This window comes from Schistocerca cancellata, chromosome 2, assembly GCF_023864275.1.
Source record: "Schistocerca cancellata isolate TAMUIC-IGC-003103 chromosome 2, iqSchCanc2.1, whole genome shotgun sequence".
NCBI classification, from domain to species: domain Eukaryota; kingdom Metazoa; phylum Arthropoda; class Insecta; order Orthoptera; family Acrididae; genus Schistocerca; species Schistocerca cancellata.
This window is the reverse complement of record NC_064627.1, coordinates 582,856,566-582,873,436: the sequence shown is the minus strand read 5'-3', so window position 1 is coordinate 582,873,436 and position 16,871 is coordinate 582,856,566. Positions and strand designations below refer to the sequence as shown.

The window sequence follows — 16,871 nt, the reverse complement described above, 5'->3', positions numbered from 1 at the left end:
TATTGAAGTCCATTATAATAAATTTCACAAGGACGAGTACAATTTATTGTCGGATTCTGAGCGGATGGGGAATTGACTGAGCTTAAGAAGAGCGATCTGACGATACCAGATGAATCTGTCGTAGTTGGCCGGCCGGAGTGGCCGAGCGGTTCTAAGCACTACAGACTGGAACCGCGCGACCGCTATGGTCGCAGGTTCGAATCCTGCCTCGGGCTTGGATGTGTGTGATGTCCTTAGGTTAGTTAGGTTTAAGTAGTTCTAAGTTCTAGGGGACTGATGACCACAGCAGTTAAGTCCCATAGTGCTCAAAGCCATTTGAATTTGTCGCAGTTGCTGTTGACACGAGAGATCTGCGACTTTCTCTCGTCATGTCTCTCATCTAACTGATTTAACATTTTATGGAGCACTGTTTTCAAGTTTTCAGGACGACAACAATAATAGCCCAGCGGTATGTGCAAGTTATAAGACTGCGCTTAATATAGCGAGAGCTGGAAAACCATTTGCTGAATTAATAAGTCTCGGTTAAGAGCAAACATCAGTGATGGAAATTTACGTAACTGTTTGTGTTTGTCTGTATGTAGAAATTTTGTTCCAGATATTAAACGTATTGTAAACTCCAGCCCGCATCTCGTGGTCGTGCGGCAGCGTTCTCGCTTCCCACGCCCGGGTTCCCGGGTTCAATTCCCGGCGGGGTCAGGGATTTTCTCTGTCTCGTGATGGCTGGGTGTTGTGTGCTGTCCTTAGGTTAGTTAGGTTTAAGTCGTTCTAAGTTCTAGGGGACTGATGACCATAGATGTTAAGTCCCATAGTGCTCAGAGCCATTTTTTGTAAACTCCACCTGTGATAATTAAATAAAACGTATCGTAGGTAATAGGTGCTCTTTCAAACCATGATTTCTTTCAAGCACTCCTACTAACCTTATTCATTCACTCAATAAAGCAAGCTAGGAAACAAAACGCATTATAGAGGAAGGAGCGGACAGAAGGTATGGTGGGCATGGGAGATAAGCGGGTGGCCAGCTTGCCCCTGTGTGCACGCGGAACACCTGTTAACTGCACGCGTGCAAGTGCACCGCACATGTGCAGGATTCCTGCCCGCCCCTGGCCTAGATCGTCACGCGACCGTACACTTGCTCCACCTCCCGCCAGACGGCGGTAGCGATCCAAACAGCGCGCCAAACGAAAGCGCCACCGCAAACACTAGACACGAAGCGAAAGCACTCCGCCTGGCGCGCTTTTCGAAGAGCCGGACACAACTACGGTTCACCTATCTTGCGGTGATTGATAGATTACTTATTTTACTCTCCATTCCCTCACTAAGAAAACATCATTTACAAACACATATAATAACTGAAACTTCCTGGTAGATTAAAACTGAGCGCCGGACCAGAACACGAACCTCGGATCATTGGCTTTCGTGGGCAATCGCACACTCCGCTGCAGGGTGAAGATTCATTCCGGAAACAATTCCCCAGGCTGTGACTAAGCTATGTCTCCGCAATATTCTTGCTTCTGTGAATGCTAGTTCTGCAAGTTATAAATGGGAACTGTGGCGTCTGGAGGATAAGAGAAGACATGCCCGAAGTAGATCTGTGAGGACAGAGTCCTGTTTGGATATCCCAGTCGGTAGAGCACTTGCCTGGAAAGACGAAGCTGATTGTGATCCGATGACGGAATATTCCACCTGGGGGATAGTAGATGTACTGATAATGGTTTCAGCGTCGTCCCCAAACAGACAGCATAATGACACAGCTACCAGGAGCGCCATCGTGTCTACCCTTCAATAGGGAATCCTCACAGCCAGATGTATCAGTGTGGTGCAAATGTGTGAAGCAAGCAGGCAACTATGCCACGGAGACGCACTCGTGCTTCTTACAGCTAACTCAGCGAGTTTCAAAGTGGTTAAATGGTGGCCTTCTAGATGGCGGGATGGTCCTATCGGAGAATTGCCACACAAGTTGGACGTGCAGCGGCTTGTGCAACTATGCTGGTGTCAGTGGGCACGTGAACATTGTCTTACCCATAGACGCGGTTCTCGACATCCACGCAGTTCAGACGCCTGTCAGGATCGTCATACTAGCAGAGAGACTACGGCAAGCACACCTCTAGCCCGTCTTCTACTCACGTCACAGCATCGGAGTGCACGGGTCGTCTGGAGCTGTCAGTGGATCATTTGGAAGATGGAATGACACGCCGTGGTCTTCTGCAATGAGAGAAGCTTCTCCCTACACACAAGTGATCGTTGTTTGCACATATGACGTAGATCTGATGAGCGCTCGTAGAATGCGTTTCTCCAACACACTGGCCTCATCCCATGCCTTATGGTCTGGAGAGCGATAAGCAACGACTTTCGTCCACCTTTGGTGTTTTCTGGAGGGGTCACTAACCACCACGTGCTACATGTAGAATATTTTTAGACCTGTTCTTTTGCCGTTTTGCAACAGGAATGTGATGTGTTGTTCCGACAAGATAATTCTCTGCCACACACTGCGCTTGAAGCTCAAAGTGCTCTGAAAGACGAGCAGCAGCTTCCCTTTTCAGCACAATCTGCGAACTTGTCTAGAAAATAGCACGTGTGGGAAATGATGGAACGAAAAGTGACTCGTGCGACTAGCCAGCCAGCAACTCTTATAGAACTACGTGATCAGGTCGAGTCGGTGTGACATCACGTATCCCAGGTCAGTATTCGCCATTTGCACGAACGAGTCGATGCCAGAGTCAGCGCCTGCTTTGCCGTCCATAGAGGCTACATCAAGTATTAACATTGGTGTTTCAGTGTGGGTCGATACCTCGAACCTCAGAACCGCTTGTGTTGTTAATCTGTAAATTTAATCGTTTCGTGTACTCCACATGCACAGTTGCAACAAGAAATCTTGAGTGAACTGGAAACTTCTAAAAAGGTGTCCTAATTTTTTTTCAGCATTGTACAGAAAATACGCTACCGTTCGTGGAAATTGCAACACCAAGAAGGAAACGCACGAATTCGATTAATGTAATAACACAGGTTAGGTACATGACAAGTAACAAATGATAACCTTTCAGATATGTACATGTCCTTTGAGCCCTACTATTCGGTGTGTCACGTGGCCACTATGCGCTGCAATTAGAGCTGCTGTACGCACTGCCATTGAATCAACAAGGTTCTGAATACGTTCCTGAGGGATCTCCCTCCACGTAGTTTGTATCCGAGTCCACAAATCTCTGACACCAGTTACTGGTGGACCATGACGCACCAGGTGCCGACCAACCATATACCAGACATGTTCGGTGGGTGACATGTCTGCCGAACTTGCAGGCCAGGGAAGCAATGGTACCCGTCGCTCTTCGAAGAAGGCCTGTACATTCCTCGCAATATGTGGCCGGGCATTGTCCCATTGAAATGTAGCCTGTGGGGATGCCTGAAGCAGGGGGAGTACCTCACGCTCCACAACCTCCGTTAGGTACTGGTTGCTGTTCAAAGTGCCCGCAGTATATACGAGGCGAGATCGGTTGTTGAAACCAATGGCGCCCCAAACCATCACACCTGGTGTTTGTCCGCTGCGCCGCTCCACAATGCAGCCCTCCAGGCTGCGCTCACCACGGTACCGCCTTAGAACACGTTGAAACGGGACTCATTCGAAAAGATTACATGTTGCCACTCAGCACCCCGTGACTGTGTTCACATGCCCATTGCAGTCGGAGGAGCTTGTGGTCTCTGGGCAATGGAAGTCGACGTAATGGCATGCTTGCAACAGTCCAACCTGCAGCAGACCGCCTCGAACCGTCGATGCAGACAAGTTCACACCTGTTGCAGTGCTCCAGCAACGAGCCAACACTATGGATCACGCTGTACGGTAATGGCCATGCGGACAAGATGACGGTCATCCCGTGTTATGGTCATGTTCCGTGGTCGAGTTCCTGCTCGTCGCTGCATACGACCTTCCTCTATCCACTGCTTCCACACCCGCATCACTGTCGTAGCAGCATGCCCTGTGCGAGCCGAAATGTCACGGTTTGACAACCCTGTTTCCCGGAGATATATCATTCTACCCGGTTCGAACTCGCTCTCATGGCAATATGGCTCCCTTTGACGTCGACGAGGCATACTGGCACTCACTGTATTGTTTCCACCTTGTGTGGCAGCTCTGCACCGACTACACCAGGCACAACACTGACCCTGTTGGACAGACACGAGAGGGCCTTGATCGGCCTACGTGTACCCCATCTCGCTGCAGAACGTATCACGCATTGCTTGCAGACCCGTCGCCACTTCCGCCAAGTGTGGCGCTATTCGGGTAATTCCTTCTCGGTGTTGCACTTCTCACGAACGGAAGAGTATATACAACCACAAAATATACGGAACCACAACTATAGCCGAATGTCAATGTTGCTGATGTATTCTACCGAATTTCCGGTAGCGGCCAAGAGTTCGGAGCAGTCGTCAGTGAAGGCTGTCAATGGGCAATCTTCAACCACATTATACGTTTTGCAGTTTGCCTAGCATAGCCGCAATCGCACTAGGGAGAAGCTAGTTTTTCCCGTCTACACACCGAGTCAGCACGTCTGCCACAGTTCGTTCGTACTGAATTTCGAGTAGCCCAAATTTTGCGAGGCTTTTCGAATTCAGGTGGTGTGGTAGCGAGGCAACGCATATTATGAAAGGAAGGGGTTGCCTGTTTGGTCCACTCCATTTTCCAGTGATCACTTAGGCTGCATTCATTTTGATCCAAAACTGTTGCACTCTTAAATGGACTGATAACCAATGAGTAATCTTATATATAGAAAACAGTAACGAGAAAAAAGGACATGATCATGGGACACAAGATTTTAGCTAAAGTGCTTCATGATGCTACATGGAACCGCTGAGTGCAAATATTTTAGTTGAAGACAGGGCTTCAGTACACTGAACAAGTAATTCAGGACTTCTGGTGTCAGGCTACTCCAAGATGAAGAGGTTGGCACAGGAGAGAAAATCGTGGCAGCTCTGATCAAACCTGTCAGAAGAATTATGTCTCGGAAAAACAAATTAGTATGGAAGGTATAATTTCAAATCCACGATAGGGTTCAAATGGTTCAAATGACTCTGAGCACTATGGGACTTAACATCTGAGGTCATCAGTCCCCTAGAACTTAGAACTACTTAAACCTAACTAACCTAAGGACATCACACACGTCCATGCCCGAGGCAGGATTCGAACCTGCGACCGTAGCAGTCGCGCGGTTCCGGACTGCGCGCCTAGAACCGCTAGACCACCGCGACCGGCTCCACGATAGGGATATAAATAGAAAGTTAACTGTCGATTCCATCAGACGTGTTCAGTGTTTAATTGTGTAAAACGTAAATTTATTGAAAGTTGGGATGATTTTAAAAAGAGAAATATCATAAAATAGCTTCAGAATACATAATCAAAAAAGGTATATTACAAATATAAATACTCACCATGAGCTCTTATTCAGTTTTAATGATACAAAAACATTGATTACAGTCTCTTAATACTATCTGAAGTAATTTGATTTTGATTAATTTTGATTGAAATGTTGTTTGTCACACAAAATGTAGCACCTTTCGACAATAAAAACAGAATTACAGCCTTCCTCATGCACTGATAGATTATTCCCCTCTTACTTACATTTTTTCATAGTAATCAGCTTCTGTGTTACTGTTGGCCAGATTAGGTTTCTCAGTGTTTCCGTAATATGCTCCCATGTGTGAAGAATACCTGAGACCGTCTGAGCCACCGACCTTAGTGCACCTGTGTTAAATTCTATTAAATCTCCATCCCCAATGCATATTCTCTAACTCTCATATTCTGTAGCTTCCTTCCCTAGTAATATACTACAATACGTAGAACGAGCATCTTACACAGATTTTATTTCTTTTTATTGGTTCCCAATATTCATCCAATGAAACGTGGTTTGGCACTTGTTTTATCTTCTATTGAGCCCAAGGAATTAGCCTGCTCAACTGTGAGCTCCTAATCTTTCCCATCATAGATATTTGGACAAAACTGACTGCATCAATTGTAATCGAAGGAAGTAGCGTTCGTTTGCTTCTTTCAAACGATTTTTCATAGGGCTGAAATCCTATCGTGATAAGATTGGATATTTATGTGACCTCTTCTCTCCCTTTACAACCTCTCCTCGTAACTTTTATTTACAAGTTAGTCTGAGTTTGCCGTCAATACAACACAACAGATCACTGTAAAATGAAATACAAAAGTAGTCCAGTCATATTTTAGTAAAACTCCATGGTTCTTTATCTCATAAAAAGTGTTCCTATCTTTACACCAAGATATCATGTTTACTTTCAAATCCGATTAGTGAACCCATATTTAAGTAGGTAATATTTAAGCAGGTACTTCAGTAGAGTTCAGTGCTTTATCTAATCAAATTCTTTTCAGAAGTCAGAAAACATTAGATCAGTGTGGCTAAATCCACCCACAGCTCTTCGAATTTCTTTGTAAAGTGAGAGCTGTTCTTATCATCAAAAGCGATTGTTTCAGGTAAATCATTGCGTCCAAAGCTAAACTACATTGCAAAAATTTAGGATAGTTCCATATCAATGAAATGGTCAGGCAGCACTGTAAGTTACGGGAACTTTGTTGTAGACAGATGGAGTTCGAACTAGGTTCTAGTCCCTGACGGTTTTCTACTAACGAGGAAAACACGGCAAGTGCTATAACTCGATTTCCCAGCAACTTCGCGCAATGGAAGAGGAGTCGAAATAAGCAAACACGTTTCTCGGCTTATCCGTAGGTAGTCGACCGTTTCTGAGTAAACGACGTCAAAGTTTTCGACTTAATTTAGATGCCTTCTTGACACGCGCTCGTCTCAGCCGAAGTGGTGGCGCAGTAGTTAACGTAGCGGCCTTTCACTTTTGCGCGCCGTGTTCGAAACGCGATTACCGTTTCATTTATTTCATTACTATTTGCCCATTTGTCTACACATGTCTGTAGAAAGATAATCCCCACGAATGTTTATCAAGTTAGGGGATACAAGGGCGTTGTATTAACAGCAAAGATACAAATGGGTTTCACAATAAGTGTCATACATTATATAATTGTGTGTACATGGTATTTCCAGGGGTTGAATTCCTTTTAAATTCTAATATTCTTATATTTCATTCTTGTGTTAATTCTTCTATTAATTCTTATGTTTACTGAAACTTCCTGGCAGATTAAAACTGTGTGCCGGACCGAGACTCGAACTCGGGACCTTTGCCTTTCGCGCTCAAGTGCTCTAGCAACTGAGCTACCCAAGCACGACTCACGCTCCGTCCTCACAGCTTTACTTCTGCCAGTATCTCGTCTCCTACCTTCCAAACTTTACAGAAGCTCTCAACCTTGCAGAACTAGCACTCCTGAAAGAAAGGATATTACGGAGACACGGCTTTGCCACAGCCTGGGGGATGTTTCCAGAATGAGATTTTCACTCTACAGCGGAGTGTATGCTGATACGAAACTTATGTATATTCTTCAGGAACATTTGGTGAATTCCTTTAGATGATACCGATCGTAGAAATATTCGATATATAGAAATTCAGAGCATTGCGCGAAAGCAATTTGCCACAGTGGCATTTCTTCGTATGAATCTCACTCGAGAAAGAAACGTCGTTAACATTGCCAAAGATTTAATCCGTTAGCAATAATTTTGCGTCAAACCACGCATAACGGTTGGTTTTACTGAAAACTGGCGCTTGTAATTCATATGAATCAACACACATTACAGGAATTTCACCGAAAATAATTTTCTCATTCATTTATTGTAATTTTTATTTATTTATTTATTTTTAGTTCGTTCACCACACATACAGATAGTAGTCGAATAAGGACAACGTTATTTCATTATACATTGGAAAACATTCGTGTAGAATTCTCCTACCGAATGGGTAGAAAAAGGAAAAACAAAAATAATAGTCGGGTTTCTGAGAGATTTGCAAAAGTGCGAAGCCGCGGCACTAGCCACCGCGCTACCGCTTCTCTTGAACTGTTCATTCGATAAGAGTCACATTAAGCACCTCGAAAAGTTTGACCGTCGTTTTCTCAGAAACAGTGGAGTATCTACCGATAAGCCGAGACGTACGTTTGCTTTTTTTGACCCCTCTTCCACTGAGCAGAGTTTGTGGGAAATCGCGTTATGGCACTTGCCGCGTTCTCCTCATAAGGCATCTGGTATAAACTTGCTCAGCTACAAACAATGTGTAGATCTTGAAAGCGATACAGTCACGTTCAGAGTGCTACCTTATTTTAGTGATTCCAGCTGTTCTCCAACATCGCTGATACCGACACGTACACCATCCATTCATTCAATCATGCAACCGTTAATCGTTATCAGTACTCCAATTTCTTTCGTGAAGGAGTGCTTTAATACCGAGCTCACAACTTCTTCACAGTGATTTAATAGCATATTCATCCAAGAGATTTTTGATTTTTAATTTTTTGATACCAGCCGTCTCGTTGTTTTAGCCGTGCGGAGTGGCCGCGCGGTTTGAGACGCCATGTCAGGACTGCGCGGCCCCTCCCGCCGAGGTTCGAGCTCTCCCTGAGGCATGGGAGTTTGTGTTGTTAGTAGCATAAGTTAGTTTACGTAGTGTATAATTCTAGGGACGAATGACCTCAGCAGTTTGGTCCCTTAGGAATTCACTTACATTTGATTTAGTTTTACTGTTACCATAGCAGGTTAAAGACTTCTTGAACAGTTTCTTCAACGTCTGATTTTCTTGTATTTAACGTATGTCTGTGTACCTCTCTACCTCTTGCACAAAAATATATTGTGTAACAGTCCCAAAACTTTTATAGCTTGCTCTGAGAGACAATTAATCTACACCATATTCCGCAAGCCACCTGATGGTGTGTGGCGGAAGGTTCTTTTTGTACCACTAACTGAGCCCCCCTTCCCAACCCTGTTCCACTCACGAATAGCGCGTGAGAAGAATGATTTTCGGTAAGCCTCGGTATTGGCTCTAATTTCTCGAATTTTCTCCTCATAGTTATTATGCGAGATGGATGTAGGGGGAATTAATATGTTGTCCGACTCTTCCTGGAAAGCACTCTCTCGAAATTTCAATAATAAATCTCTCCGCGATGCTCGACGTCTCTTTTGTAACGTCCGCCGGTGGTGTTTGTTGAGCACATTCGTAACGCTCTCGTACCGACTAAACGATCCTGTAACGAAACGTGCCGCTCTTCGTTGGATCTTTTCTATGTCTTCTATCAGTCCTATCTAGTAGGGATCCCAGATAGATGAACAATACTCAGGAATAGGTCGAAATAGTTGCTTATAAGCCACTTCCTTCGTGGATGAGTTACATTTTTTTAAGATTGTTCCTATGAATCTGACTTTGGCATCTGCTTTTTCCACTATTTGTTTTACATGGTCATTCCACTTAAGGTCGTTCCGGATAGCTACTCCTAGATATTTTACGGCCGATACTGTTTCCAGCGGTTTGTCATCAATAGTGTAGCTGCACAGTAGTGGATTTCTTTTCCTAAGTATGCGCAAATGTTAAGTTTATTTACTTTCAAGGACAACTGCCAGAGCCTGCACCATTCACCAATTCTCTGGAGGTCATTCTGCAAATCGTTACTCTCTACTGGTGTTCCTGCTTTGTTACAGAGAACCACATCATCTGCGAAAATCCTTAGAGAGCATCCTTCGCTTTCTCATAGATCATTTATATATATTGCAAACAATAACGGTCCCCTTCCTTGGGGTACACCAGAAATTACAACTGTCGATTTTGTTCCGTTAAGAGCGACGTGTTGCGATCTGTCTCCAAGGGAATTTTGAATCCAGTCGCCAATCTGCTCCGATACTCGGTAAGCTCGTGGTTTGTTTTTTTTTTTTTTTTTTTTTTTTTTAACGTCTTGATTGTTGAGCATAAAACGTGTTCCATAATTCTACAACAGATTGACGTCAACGGATAAGTCTATAATTGTGTGCACCCGTCCTGCCTTAAGAACGGGAATGACCTGCGCTTTCATCCAGTCGTCAGGTCCCCTTCGTTGCTCAAGCGATCTACGATAAATTACTGCTAGAACGGGAGCATCTTACATGTATCTCATCTGGTCCTGACACCTTTCCACTACTAAGTGATTATAGTTGTTTTTCCATACCGAGATCAGTTATCTCATTATCGGCCGTTACGACGTTCGTACGACGATTGAAAGGAGGGACCATGTTAAGATCTTCGGCAGTGAAACAATTTTGGAAGACCGAATTCAGAATTTCGACCTTCGGTCTGTCGTCTTCCGTTTCGGGGCCAGTATGGTCACTGAGTGAATGAATAGACTATTTTGACCCACTTACTGATTTTACATACGGCCATAATTTCCTAGAGATTTTAGTCAGATCGGTTGACAAAGTTTTACTTTCAAAGTCATTGATCGCATTTTTGTAAAATCTACTTGTTGTATGTTTCTTCGGAACTAAAAAGAAATGGCAGTTTGTTAGGAAACGGAAAGGATTATATGTAGAGCCATCAGTCACAAATAAAGCAACTATTTTTTAAAAGACAGAGGGTTTCTTCCAAATAACGACTAGTTTAAGCAAAAATTGTGGAAAGTCTGCAGTAGGTGGATACGTTCCATTCCCACTAAATGTCAGTAATTCACTTATTACAGGGCAATAGGTACTGGAAACGTCGTTTGAAACCCTTGTCTTTTGATAATATGTCATCTCCGATAAGCTTTTCTAAGTTACGTAGGACGTAAGTAACAGAACAGCTTATTTCACTGTTGATTTCTATCATATTGAACCTCTGCTGTCTCATTATGTATGGAGAGGAAGAAGAATGAATGCTTGTCGTAACCTCTACTGACATGTGCGTTTTCTCACTAGGCTACCAGAGCACTGATTCTCAAACCACTCCACGATATTTGATGCGGGGTTATTCAAATAGCACTGAGAAACCCGATTCAGCTCCCAATCCGTCCCGTGTCAACACAAGACTGGATAGTTACTTAAGGGCGTCAACGATGTTACACTAACTAGCACGAATATAAAACCCGCTTTCTCCGTCCAACACCGTTCACCCGAAGTAACACAGTACTTCGCGGACTCAGAAACTGTACTGTTTGCTTGCGGAATGGTTTTCTCTACATACCTTTTCTGTCGCATTCTTCCGTTCCATCAAATGACTGTATCCAGATCACTCGGTGCTTTGAGTTATGAATTAAAATCAGAGAACAAAGTTAAACGAATGAACGTCATCACTTTCATATAAGAGTAACAAACTATTTAGGCAGCACATGACAAGAAAGTTCACAGAAGGCACTAATGTTACGCGTTCCAATGAAACAGGATTTTGGAGTGACATCTCCTGGCAATTATGGAAACACATCAATGCACATCCAATGTAAACATTCTATGCGAATTATGTGTGTGTACGATTGGTTATGTGTTTTTGTTTCGGAGAGTGCTGAGTGGATCATGTGTAAAGACCACAAATTGAGCAAAATAAAACAAAAAACACACACACGTGATGTAGATGTGAAGCCCGTGACAGCACTCCTATTTTAATTCTTAGTACACACTGATTCATTGTACATACTCTTTGCCGCAGTTCTTTGTCCCGAACTGTTTATGGCAAACTTTTTGACCCTGTCACGCAAGAAATCGTGTCTGCATCTATATTTGATGCAAGGAAAGCAGAAAGGTGAAAGCTGAATCATCTGATGCGCTGCTGAAAAAAAGTTCTTTATTCAAACGAAGCAAAATTGGATCCGTTTCTGAAGTAGTTTTTCGGAAAACGTTTCCTTTTTGCATAAAAGATTAAAAATCACAGATTTCGGTATCGCGATTTCTTTCGCTATGCAGTTATTCTCAAACCATTGAAGAGGAAGGATTCAGCGAGAATATTTACTTTTTCTCATTTTATAGTGTCACATCTTTTCGTTATTGTTCATATTTATTACGGTACTTCGAAATTAGATAACTCATTTTCCGTTGTTCAAAGAATTTTCATTGAATTGTGAGCACGAATTGCGATGGGTAATATGAGGGAAGAACGAACCGTAAAACGCCAAGTTATCTTTTCTCGAAATGCGACCGCCAACCTTCTGCAGAAGTCTTTAGAAATATTCTGTTTCTGAGTCGCCTTCCACCATCGATACCTAGTTGAAAATTGATACATATAAGCAATTCAAAGTGAAGGAAATGAGTAAATGAAAGGGAAAATTGAGGAAACCAGAATAAAACAAACCAGAAGAAAAAAAACTGCTGTCTATAGAATGAACAAGAATTTCGTTTATTGTAGGCGACCCGTCCCCGCCTCTCACTGACAGCTCTAAGCAACTACGGCCGGACCACTTGTCTAGCGTAGGGGTAGTAAAATGTGTGAACAAAACTTGCTCGTGAATAAGTTCGTCTATTAGCAAAAACCGTATCTATATCCCTACAGCACTTCGTGAGGTCAGACTTCATCCAAAGACAGAAAAACAAGGAGGGGAGATATTGTTTTCTTGTATTACGCTGGAACGGGCGACGTTAAGTAAGTAATGCAATATATACTTTTTCTCGGCCAGTTTCGGTTGAGAACGTGTAATTTGTTGTGGGACGTCGTGGAGTATTCCCGCTTCAGCCCCTACAATTTTAAGAAGTTCCGATGGGTGGCGGCATATAGCGCCTCTAACGAAGATGCGTTCCAAGCAGAGAGCTGTCACTGAATTTCTCTTGTAGGAAAACCAGAGCATCACAGATATTCATGGGCGCTTGCAGAATATCTACGAAGGCCTGGCAGTGAACAAAAGCACGACGAGTCGTTGTGCGAGGCATCTATCATCTTTGCAACAAGGTCGCGCGAACCTGTCCAATCTCCCACGTGCCGCCCGGCTGTACACAGCTACGACTCCTGCAATGTTGAATCGTGCGGACACTCTCATTCGAAGTGATCGATGGATCCTAATCAAACATCGCGCTGATCAACTGGACGACTCTGTTGTTAGTACTGACACACTCGTCCACCAGTTGGATACCTAGATGTGTCTACCCGCTGGCTTACCTGCCGCCTAACAGAAGACCATGAAACGCAACGAAGAACCGTCTGTGCGGGAAGTATTGCGCGATGCGAGGCTGATTGTGACAATTGTTTCTCGAGTACTGTCGCAGGCGGCGAAACATGGGTTCATCAATTCGAACCGGAAACTAAACGCCAATCCATCGAGTGGTGCCACACCGCCTCTTCTCCGAAGATAGGTTCAAAGCCGCACCATTATCCGGTAAAGTCACGGCGACTGTCTTTTGGCACTCTGAAGGATTTATTCTGTTACAAGTCCTCCGTCGTGTTGCAACGATCAACTCTGAAGTGTATAGTAGTGCAACACCCCCTTTGAAAAATTAAGGAATTACTGTGCTGATAAAACTCTTACGTTATTTGATTTTCAAACAGCTGAGCAGAACTGAACGTAATCAGACATTTCGCTCTTCACTTATTCTGATCAACGCTAAACTGACACACAATATTTTTAGCGCAACGCAATCTGACTTTTAGTAATCCCAACAAAAGAATGGTCCTGACTAACAATAACCTACACCTTTCATGAAACACTTACCCCACAGCCGGCCGCGGTGGCGTGCGGTTCAAGGCGCTGCAGTCCGGAACCGCGGGACTGCAACGGTCGCAGGTTCGAATCCTGCCTCGGGCATGAATGTGTGTGATATCCTTAGGTTAGTTAGGTTTAAGTAGTTCTAAGTTCTAGGGGACTGATGACCTCAGAAGTTAAGTCCCACAGTGCTCAGAGCCATTTGAACTTACCCCACAAAAATCTTCGTTTCTCGAACTACTGCAATACAGCGAGCGCCACTACTGCCAGCTAAATAAAAGATTCTAACTACTGATAGGCATAGTTAGCAAATGAAAGATTTTGATAGAGAACAAACAATGTATTTACCTTAATAATGTTCAAAAGTATTACAAATTTACTCTTTCTGGCGGACACACGTCCAGATCGCCCGCTCTTAAAATTCTGCCATCTCTCTCCCCACATCCACCACTGCTGCCGGCTCACCTCCAACTGCGCAACGCTACGCGCTGTTCACATCCAACTGCCCAACACTACAATAGCGAATTCCAACAATGCAAACCAGCCACAGGCTGCACACAGCACAGTCAGTGATTTTCATACAGAGCGCTACGTGGCGTTACCAACATAAAAACCTAAACAGCCTGCTTACAGACTACCCTCAGGAAACCGAAGAAACGACTTCAGTCTGTTCGTCGCCACAAAACATGCAAATGAACTTCTCAATGATAGCACAATGTATTATACAAGCCTGTGGACGCGAGAGAAGCTTAAAAAACTTCATTGGATTGTTTCTTCCTCACCCACCTTACAGCCCGGATCTCGCACCTTCCGAATTCAATCTTTTTGGCCGAATGAAGAATGCACGGGAAGCAGTACGTGGATGATGATGGGGTTATTGATGTAGCCAGACGTTGGCTCCAACGTCCACCAGTAGACTGGTACCATGCGGGCATAGAGGTCCTCCCAGGAAGGTGGTGTAAGGCCGTCACATTGAACCGGAGATTATGTTGAAAAATATGGTTTTGTAGGCAAAGGAGTGGGTAATAATATGGTGAATCGGAATCATAAATAAAACCAACCTGCTTCTAGAAAAAAAATTGTTGCATTATTTACTGAAAGCTCCTTGTATATTTGAAAATTACAATAAGCAATACACGTGACTGACATGGGCTTTATACCACAGATTACGTAGATGACAATACAGATGAGGGATATTCGGAAAGTTGTAATTGTCACCTCGAAAAGAAGTAACGTATTTTTGTGGTACAATCTTTTGGAGGTTGCAACTAATACTTCGACTGTCACTTTTAAATTATTAGGGCAGTAAAACTTTGTAAGTCCGCCCATGGGTGAGTGGTCAGCGCGTCTGCCATGCAGTAGGCTGGGGTTCAATACCCGGTACTGCCAGAGATTTATCCTTGATTGGAGAACTGGAAAAGGGTAGACTCAGTTGCGTGGTGCAAACTGAGAGCTACTTCTATGAGAATTCATAAATGAAAAGCACCAGTTTGCTTTTGTTCTACAATATTACTTTCATTGTAATCCGGTTTTCGGTTTACAAGGCTATCTTCAGACATTTACTGAGTATCATCACCAACGAAGTTAAATGTTAGCAGACAACATTGGAAGAGAAGTAACACATCTAGACTGATGTAGAAACATACAGTAAGTAACATCTTTGCAATGAAAAAGTAAAAACTGAACTGTACATGAATAACAATGGAGTGGACAGGAAAACCTTTAGCACAACATAGGAATAGCATGCCCACATAAGTTTCTATTAATAAACAAAACTAATAAAATAAAATAAAATAAAATTAGTACTAGACAAGGCTACATCAGGAGGTATGAAACATGGAGAGTGATACACAACAAATTAAAAGAAGAGACAGTTATCAATGTAAATACTAAATACATAAGGAACTTAAGCAATATCAATAAGATAAACAGAAATAAATAAATGCAGGAAAATTGAGGTGTTTGAGGGAACCTACAGTCTGTGGTGGTACTGCATTTTAACATTAACATTATAATCAAAGCAGTGGCTGTGTAACAGTTTTCATTAAATAAATGAGCGAAGTAAAATATGAACAGTATTTGATGAGACAACTACAAGGGGTGTTAAACATGGACAGTAATACAAGTACCAGTTAAAAGAAAGCCTTAACTATTGAAACTACAGTCTATGTGGAATACAAAGACAACTTCAACAAAACAAAACAACTTAATGAATGCAGGAAAATGGCAATATTGAGGAAGAGAAAATGTGGGAAGTAATGAACAACAAAGATGATTATATGAAGTTTAGGAGAGGGGAAGTGTTGAGCTGTGTCTGGTCATTTAGGATGAGATCTGGACTGTGAGCAAGATGTTTGTTAATTTCCAGGGCTTCGAGCAGGTTGAGTTTATGGCCTTTGTTTTTGCTAAGTGAAGTACATGGGACACTGGTAGTTGTGACTCTCACTCAGTACAGGCTCAGCAAACGCAGAGTCTGAATTCTGCAAGCTCCAGCTGCATTCATGTTCAGCCAGCCTAGTTGATATGTCTCTGCCTGACTGACCAATGTAAAAATTTTGCCACAATCAGAACAGGTGATTTTGTATACCCCACTGTTGGCTAATAACTGGATCTTGTCTTTGCTATTAAAAACACACTGGGCTGTCGTGTTCCTGACATAGTAGGAAACCATATACTTGCAGGATTTCAGTGCTTTGGCTACAATCTGTGATACCTGACCTAGAAATGGTAGTGTACACCATTTCTTACAGGCACTGGATGGGGAAGCAGGTGGGGCATAGAGGAGGGGTATAATTTTTCGTTTTTGTTTCCTGTGCAAGATGTGGTCAATAAGAACTGGATTGTAGCCATTGGCTGTGGCAATAAATTGTAGTGTATCCAACTCTGCTTTAAAATCATCTCTGGACATGGGGATAGATGTGAGACGGTGTACCATTGAGTGGAAAGCTGCAGGTTTGTGAGCTGTGGGGTGTTGTGAGCAAGAAGGTATTACTGTGTCTGTAGTTGTTATTTTTCTGTAAATTTTGAAACAATGTGTGTGTGTACTGATGTCAATGGTGAGATCTAAGAAGTTTATGGATTTGTTGCCAATCTCCATAGTGAACTGGATATTTTTATGTTGACTGTTTAGGTTTTTCAAGAATGTGTTGAGTTGTCTTGTAGTACCAGTCCACATACATAGGACATCATCTACATATCTAAACCAGTATTTGATGTTTGCACTCAAAGGTTCTGTTTTTAGAAAATTTTCTTCAAAATGGTCCATAAATATTTCAGCCAACAGTGGACTAAGACGGGAACCCATAGCTAAGCCGTCTAATTGTTTATAAAGAGTCCCTTGGAACTGGAAATA

The 16,871-nt window shown here is 43.0% G+C and overlaps 1 protein-coding gene across 6 annotated transcripts in view; it reads left to right on the top strand.

Annotated features, from left to right (window-relative positions):
* LOC126162199 (schwannomin-interacting protein 1 homolog) overlaps positions 1-16,871 on the top strand; it is a 1,363,715-nt gene that overhangs the window by 947,988 nt on the left and 398,856 nt on the right. The window lies entirely within an intron of this gene.